This window comes from Trichogramma pretiosum, unplaced genomic scaffold (genome assembly GCF_000599845.2).
Source record: "Trichogramma pretiosum strain Unisexual culture from Peru unplaced genomic scaffold, Tpre_2.0 scaffold55, whole genome shotgun sequence".
Classification (NCBI taxonomy): Eukaryota; Metazoa; Arthropoda; class Insecta; order Hymenoptera; family Trichogrammatidae; genus Trichogramma; species Trichogramma pretiosum.
The window spans coordinates 738,373-745,805 of NW_019641617.1; positions in this window are offsets into that span (position 1 = coordinate 738,373).

A 7,433-nucleotide genomic window follows, 5' to 3' on the forward strand; every position below is an offset into this window, starting at 1 on the left:
AAAAAATGAAAAAACCAGAAAGCAAATACGCGTAGAATTCAATGTTGGTTCGAGTACTATGTCAATCATTTTGAAAAATAAATCAGTGATTTTAAATGATCTAGCCAATCGTTCAAATATCAATAGAAAAAGAAAACGAACTGCAAAATTTGGAGACGTAGAAGAATGTCTAGTGACCTGGTTCAAGCAAGCTCGTGAGAAAAAAATATCTATCAATGGGGTAATTTTGCAAGAGAGGGCCAAGTTTTTTGCAAAAAATTTAAACCGGGAATTCAGTGCTAGTAATGGATGGCTGGTAAAATTTAAATCTAGACACGATATTGAATTAAAAAAATTATACGGATAAAGCAATGACATAAGCGAAGACTTATGCGATGATTTATGAATATGAAGTTTTTGTACATAAATTTAAATTTATGAAAAACAGTAAATTTATGAAATTATATTAAAACTATGCTTTGACTTATATACTTTTTTCCCTTTGGCACTTGCAGATTTACAGATTTAGGTACTCGCCATCTAGTATCGAACTTTTAAAGTAGTATTACGGTTTTTTAAATGGGTAGAAACTTTTCTGAATCTTTTAATGTTTTGAAACAATTAAATTGTAATTTTTAGGTCATTTATGGTGTACTATATATTTATAACATACTTTTAACAGAAAAATAATCAAAAAAAAGTTAATTAATGATTATATTTTTCTTAGCATTTTCAACTTTTATATTTTAGTCATTAGGCTATTTATGATGAGCATTTCTACCGGGGTAGTTACTATTAATAAATTTAAATTGACTTTTCTAATACTCAATGTTACTTTTCCAAAAAATAGTATGCATGAAATTTTTCGACATATTCGAAATGAATTTTTATTATTTTAGAGCATTTCAACGCGGTTACTTTTGCTATGCTTTTAAATTTAAACAGCTAGAAATATAAATACTTTAAAATAGTTCCAACAGTTACAAAGCGATTCTAAATAACCTCTCATCTAAGAGATCATGGTACGGTAAAACAAAATTTTTAAAACAATTAAAACCAGTAGCTTGCGTTCAGTTACTTTGTCATCTTCATTAATATGAAAAAATAAATCATTGAGTAATCAACAAGCAGCGGGTAGGGAAGATCCGCCTATGCTGGCGCATCACCTATTGTGGCGCACTTTTTATTAACAATGATAAGATATGTTCCAGGCTTATAAATGATGCTAAAGTAATTTGTTGATACAAGTTTGTTTGTATGTTTGTTAATACAAATTACTTTAGCATCATTTATATACCTGCATACATATATTATCATTGTTAATAAAAAGTGCGCCACAATAGGTGATGCGCCACCATAGGCGGATCTCCCCTATTATTTAAAATTTCGCATTAAAATATAAATGCCAAAAAGCAGCGTATAATGTTAACTTTTGTCCGAAAACTCTTTATATGTGTGGCGGGCGCTGTGTGTGGTCTGTTGGTTTCTCATCATCTCTCATTCTCTTGCTGCAAAAGTTGTATAGCTTGAGAGAGCAATTAGACGCAAGGAAATACTCCATCTATAGGTACTTTAAGACATACGCGCGCGCACACACATTGCCATTTGCGCACATACACACTCTCACTCACACTTTGGTCACTCATGTAAATATACAGATATGCTGTTAGGCCGCGCGGCCAACTAAAATACCTCAAGGTACTATTCAGTGTCAACAGCAGCAGTAGCAGCAGCAGCAACTCCCTGACAGGTCGCATATACTATCTTATCGGGTGTGCAATCGCGCGACGCTATTAAATCGACAGGAGTACCAACACACACACACACACACACACCCACACACACGCACACACACACAAACATACACTGATCACTGACACACAGTTACACACAAGAGATCAAAACGAGAGGGAGAGAGAGAGAGAGAGAGAGAGAGAGGAAGATGCTGATTGGCCTATACTCGCTGTGCAGGTACACTATAGTTTATAGGAACAAACTCATTCGTGAGCTTGCGCATCGCGATAATCAGTACGTGGATCGAAAATTATATTTTTGGAAGTACGGCAGCATCGTTATTTCTTAGCTGAATACGCTTTATCTGGCATTAAATTTCAAGATAAATCCCTGCGAGCGCAACATGTACGACTAAATGCAAAGAAAAAAAACAAAGCCTCACGATTCGAGATAAAAAGCTCAAACAACAAAATCATTTATCTCTCGAAAGGCATTATTACCGATGCCAGAAGTGCACTTTAGCAGTCTAAGTATTTACATACCTCTGCCATTAAAACTTGCCGTGCGGAGCTAGCGAGCTCGAGCTTTGGCGGCGTGCATACGAGTGCAGTTCGCTGAGCTCTATTTCTCTCGCTCGACTTTCCGGGCGAGATAACGCGTAAGGCGCGCGTAACTAGGTCGAGCGACAAAATTCAGCTGCGAGCACAGCTTGCGACTGAGCGGAGCGAGCCATTGTTTGAAGCGCACGCGGCGTGTGGCAGGATCTCGTGCTCCTCGGCTCTCTCTCTCTCTCTCTCCAGCTCTCTCGTTGTTATAACCAACCACTATACCGACTATCTACCTCGTTCCGAACTTGCTCAGCGTCGAGCTATGCGGGGAACGCCTCTCGTTGTAACCGAGAAGAAAGAATTTCCAGATTTTCCATGTATGATGCACCGCAAGCTCTCGGCTTTCGAGGAAGCAACGCCGAAAGTATATAACGAAGCCACTCGACGGATAGAGAGTCAGAAAGAGAGGGAGAAAGAGAGAGATAGAGAGAGGGAGAAGCTGTGTTGGAGCTTGAAAACTTTAATAACGCGTAAATGCGCCGCGCATATAGATAAAGCTCATCGCGTTGTGGTCTGCGTGTGTATCTATTTATGAAAGATTTTCTCGAAACTCTTGAGCTTTGTAATTTTATCACTTTTCTGCCTCATAGGTAACCATAATGGTTCAAAGTTCTTCCAAATGATCTCCAATTTTAAAATGAATTTTAACTTTGGTTCGTTGTAAAATAATCCTTTCGACAAACAATTTGTGGGAAAAAACAAAAGACTATACTATGCCATAGACAAAATTACAATGAGGTCATTGCTAAATACATTAGACAATAAGTCTTTTACATGAGCGAGCTTAGTCAGTATATTTCGACACGGAACGTGAGCACCAAACCGAACTCGCTCAAATGTTAATCCGTCAACAATCAAAGGCTCAGAGTGATGGAATAGCCGGACTGAAATCTGTGGTATAAATAGTTCTAGCTAATGTCTTCCTCTCAATCTCCTATCATTGTCTCCTTCGTCCTCCACCAAATTATCTACCAAAGATCCGCGCAAGGCTTATTTCTATCTAGCTTGGCTCTCTTAGAAATTGCTTCGATGTACACTGAATATTAATTTGTCTAGTGGCATAAATAGCCTCAATTCGATGAGTTACAAAGTTATCCTCGGTTATTTTCACGAGTTCTTTCCACACTCTGTCTATACGAATATCTTATTGATTATCTCGACGATTGTTCAGTCTTGCACGGATGTCGAACTGATCCTGCGGCAAAGAAAGCAAGAAAAATGGGTACGGGTGTAAGCAAGAAACGTATAAGTCCAAGGACATCGAAGGATAAACTCGGGTGGGTTCTTTTATTCAGGGTGTTACCAACGCGCACGAATAAGTCCTCGTGAAATGCGAAGAATGGCTAAATCCGAGAGATTTTCTTTGCTGACGACCGAATTGAGGATGAGCTTCGAGATGCATTCCATATATAATTAATGACTCCGGAAATGGGTTATTTCGAGCTTATAATTATGACACATGTCTCATATAGCAAAATTAAATAATAATATTTTTGGCGCTGTCTTCGTAGACTGTAATATTCTATTATTTTGAACTTGGTTTTTATTCGTACTTCGCATTAAAAAATATCTATCTCTGTCAAACTAATTTGATTTTGGTTTAACTATAGCACCATTAACGGAACTTTTTTCAATTTATAATTTTTTCTTCTATAACATGTACATGTCTGTACATTCTGATTATAAAGGATAAAATGACTCGACTCGTGCATTTCTCCAACGAATGTGCCTTCAAGCTGAAGTTTCTGATTCTTTCTTTTATCGCGAGACAAGGTCTGATAATTACTTTTTTTCGATGAAGATACTACTATCAAATGAATAGAACTACCTCTTGCTTTCCTTTTTTTCTCGCTTACACGGCTAAAGCTTGCTTCTTTCCATTCATTTCTTTTTATTCCCTTTTCCTCTTTACTTTCCTCGCCAGTAATAGTACTGTACACTTTAATACATGACTTTCTATGCTTTGCCTTTCATTCCAAAGTATCTCTACCTTTGGCTACTGTACCGCCAATAGAGAAACATCGAACGTCTTGCTCTTATTCAACGCAGACAACAATAAAATTCGAATAATTAATTTTTCCTCTAGTCAAAAGGTATAAAACAAAGTATTTAATTACATTATCTGTATCACATGGAGTCTTTCGAGACATTATTAGATGAGAGGATGCAATATCAAGCCCAGATGAAGCCCCTATGCTCTCCCTATCGGTGCGAGCGAGTCAACCAAAAAAGCTCAAGTTTGCACGAAGCTCCTACTTGATTTTGTCGGGGCTAGCTCGAACTGCGCCATAACAAGCAAGCAGGGCAGAGAGCGGCTGATCCCCATTCTCATCGACACCCTCTTCATATCCCTATAGTCCATATCAAGGCTTTCTCGCACTCTCTTAACGCGGCATTATCGCACTCCTCAAATCGCAGACGAGCGCGCGTGTGCACACACAGGAGCCCTTGACAGCGCGCGCGGCTCTAGTATACCGCGCACACACACTATCGGCCGCAGAGAGTTCGAGGTACTCGACGAGCCTTATACGAGCTGGTGGGTAAAAGGGCGTCGTCGTCGTCACAACGATGGAGTGGGGCGACGTGCGTGGATTACCTATTACCGGCATTACCCGAGCCGTCATTCTGGCGCAAGATATCCTCTCGTTCCTCGCGACGACGATGAGGCCAAAGGATTATCCGCCTTTTCTCTATGAGGTTCGTGACGAGCAAAGTCCTTCAGCTATATCAGGCGAGCCGAGCGATGCGGATGCCCACACGAAAGCAATAAATATGCGACACCAAACTTTTTCCATTTTCCGTTCTTGAAGCTGTAAAATTCAAACTTGTTTGCAAAATTACACTCACGTTATATGATATTTCAAAATTTCTGTACTTTATAATTTGATATGTTTACAAAAAATTCTTCTGATTGGTTTCTTCAGTGTGGTTCCATGCCAGGAGGGAAACTCAAGCAGCAAGCAATCACACACGCAGACAATAATTTACCAATTAATTTTAAGCAACTCTTACAATCATCGCATTCAAACTCTGGCGAATCAGGTCTCGGTGGCGGCCTTTCTTTATCAAGATTTATTGGTGCAATGTCCCATTCCTGATAAGCTGGTGGTCTTGCGTCAACCAAACTAAAGTACGGTGGAGGATCTTTGTGACTTTTATCACTGTAGTTAGGTGGACGACTTCTTGATGGTTGATTACGTATTACGTCGATATCGTAAACTGGACCTTGAGCCGGAGTATGTGTCGTAGTTTCAGGAATTTCAACTCTCTCTGCTTCATTGTAAGGTGGAGGAGTTGGTCTAAACCTTGGATGTTTGATTTGTTCACTTTCTTGAATAATAGCCGAGTTTATGAGTAAAATTAATATTATGCCAATTGATCTTAGTTTTACACCAGCTACAGGTAACATGATGTACAATGCGCTTGAATGAATGATTTCAACTTTTTTGTAATAACTCATTTATGAGTTAGTTGTTTATTATCTTCTCTTTAAAATTTACTTGTCACGAGTAAGTTTTATGAACAATTAAATTTAATTTCTTACGTCTATTCTACTTGTCATGTAAAAAGTATAATATTATAATAATGTACAGCAAACTTAGGTAAAATAATACTACGGATATGATTATTATTATGTATTATTTAAATCGAAGTACACATGGAGGAGAATAATCATGTATGAATTTTTATCGAAATAGTCAAAAACTATTTAGATTGTATTATATTATTAAAAATTTTGTATGAAAATTCTTTAATGAAAAAGTACTGAAGTTGTACTAAATGTTTTATTAAAAATAGTTATATGACTATAAAAAAGCATCCATTGTTGAAAATGTAATTGCGAATGATATTAAGTTACTCGAGACGAGAGATTTGTGGTTTGTACATCACATACGAGAGTCTGACTTTTCGTCTACATAAAACTCCTTTACAAAAATAAGACCAGTCTGGAATTAGAAAAAGCTCGTGGTCCCGGGGGATGATGAAAGGGAAAAGAAGAGAAGTAGAAAAAACTTTCTCAATAAGAGATTCCGAAAGATACAGCGTGAAAAGCGAAGAATAACGGCATTTTAGTGGTCTTGCGTACGCTGCTCCAAACTATCAAACTAACGCAATCGTATAGATCGTGAGAGGGACGACTGTGCGCATTTGTTCGTCTTCGTTCTCAGCGAACATCTACCCCACATCGTCGTAGAAATTTATTTTTCTCCAGGTGCAAACGACAAAAATACTTGAAAGGCAGATATATTGAATTGGATTTCGCTCGTCGATATAGTCGTAAAGCAGTCGCTAACTGCCAAATCGTTTGTTTCCATTAAATTAAATTGCACAGCCTAGACGCGACGCAATGCTCATCTGCAGGCCGTATTGTCAATCTATTATCAAGGCATTGCCGGTAGAGCGAGTTACATAATTAACATTTATACAGTATTTATTCAACAGCTTTAATAAAAAGAGACTACTCACTTTGCCACCTCATCAACGTCTGTTTATTTTATTCAATTCGAAAGAGGAACGGGGTAAGATAGAGAGAGAGAGAGAGAGAGAGAGAGAAGAGAGAGGTTGGTGTAGAGTGCGAAAACACGTTTCATTACGCAAGAAAGGTAAACTTGGCGCTCGCACGGGCGTCTCCCTACTCTCTCTCTCTCTCTCTCTCTCTCTCTATCTTTCTCTCTCTTAGATTCTCAAAGTATAGTCGCAGTATTTTCGCGAGGAAAACAGCCATGCAGTAGACGAACGAGTATATACACAAGCACCCTTTGCCGCTGGAGCTTGCAGTGCTCGAAGCGAGCGAGCTTGCAGCAGAAGCAGCAGCAGCGTTTTCGTTTGCTAAATTACACGACTAATTTCGGTACGTTGCCTCAGCGTCAAAGGCGTCGAATAGCCAAAACTGTCGTCGTACGTACGTATGTATATATCGCTGTAGTAGCTATACCGCGCCGCGCTGCAGTACTAATATCTATTATGTCGCGCACAGAGAAGAAGCGGAGGTGAGGCAAGTCAGCTCGAATTATACACCAGTAGCTCTGCGCGACAGCATCACGTGGCTTCGCCCGAACACGGCATTCTTAAAGGGAGTAATTAACGTCGCTCTCATCTTGCTTACTCGTA